Source organism: Syngnathus typhle, linkage group LG4 (genome assembly GCF_033458585.1).
Source record: "Syngnathus typhle isolate RoL2023-S1 ecotype Sweden linkage group LG4, RoL_Styp_1.0, whole genome shotgun sequence".
NCBI classification, from domain to species: Eukaryota; Metazoa; Chordata; class Actinopteri; order Syngnathiformes; family Syngnathidae; genus Syngnathus; species Syngnathus typhle.
The window spans coordinates 5,870,341-5,871,371 of NC_083741.1; the positions used below are offsets into that span (position 1 = coordinate 5,870,341).

At 44.8% G+C, this 1,031-nt stretch overlaps 1 non-coding gene across 1 annotated transcript; it reads left to right on the forward strand.

Annotated features, from left to right (window-relative positions):
• The first annotated feature begins 665 nt into the window (after window positions 1-665).
• Window positions 666-737, forward strand: trnah-gug (transfer RNA histidin (anticodon GUG)). Its single transcript has one exon. It is a non-coding gene; the product is annotated as a tRNA-His (tRNA).
• The last annotated feature ends 294 nt before the right edge of the window (window positions 738-1,031 follow it).

The following is a 1,031-nucleotide window of genomic DNA, read 5'->3' on the forward strand; positions in this document are numbered from 1 at the left end:
TGAATCTTCACTCAAAAACTACATCCATCTGCTCCTGATTCGGCCTCCCGGTCCAAATTTAGATCCCAATTCGGCACGCAAGTCAAAAGTTTGCCCATCCCTGGTTTAGACGCATGCACAACGAATGCATCTATACAATTACGCTGCTGCAAACACAGGTTAACGCACTTGGGTCGAAAACCTGCTTAAATGCTATTTCGCACAAAGTAATAAACTGCCCGTCAGTGAATTGAGCGCCGGTTGAGGAAGTAGTCCGGAAGGCAAGCTTCAGCAACAAATAAGAGTTTTTAGATTCAACAATCTGACGGCACCCTTCAACAAGGATGGGATGTGGACCCATGCGTGAAAAGGACAACGGATTAGCAATGCATCACCTTCACCTCTCGGCCACCTCACCTGTGCGTTGATGTTTTATGTTGATACGATACAGTATGGACGTTGTGCCAAGCTGGGAACCGAAAAAGAAGTAAGCCACAAAAGAAGTGACACTGTCAATAAAGAAAAACATTTTGTCAATGTTGTCTCACCTCAGGTCTTTGGGATCATCAGATCTGCACAGTCATCGGATAGTTCCACAAACATTTCAATATTCTTTCATGGTCTGCGTATGTGCACTTGCTGAAGATCCTAAACGTTTCCAACATATTTAAAGCTATTGCATGTAGGCCATGATCGTATAGTGGTTAGTACTCTGCGTTGTGGCCGCAGCAACCCCGGTTCGAATCCGGGTCATGGCAATACCAAATTACCTTGCTGAACTTCTCTGTTGTTCACTGTTGTTGAACTGTCTTCCGTTGGACAATTACAATTTTCCACACACTTGTCTACAGTCGATAGGCATAACTTGGAGGGTGAATGGGTCAATGGATAGTGCACCAAGGCAGATTCAGATAATGTTGCCTGTAATTTATAACTGTGGTTTCTGGTTGACATATAGACCGCTAGTCTGCCCAGCAGACCCTACACAGTCTTGCCAGTAAATCTACATATCTGAAGCCAGACCCCAATATCCCGCATGAACTCGACCAGTG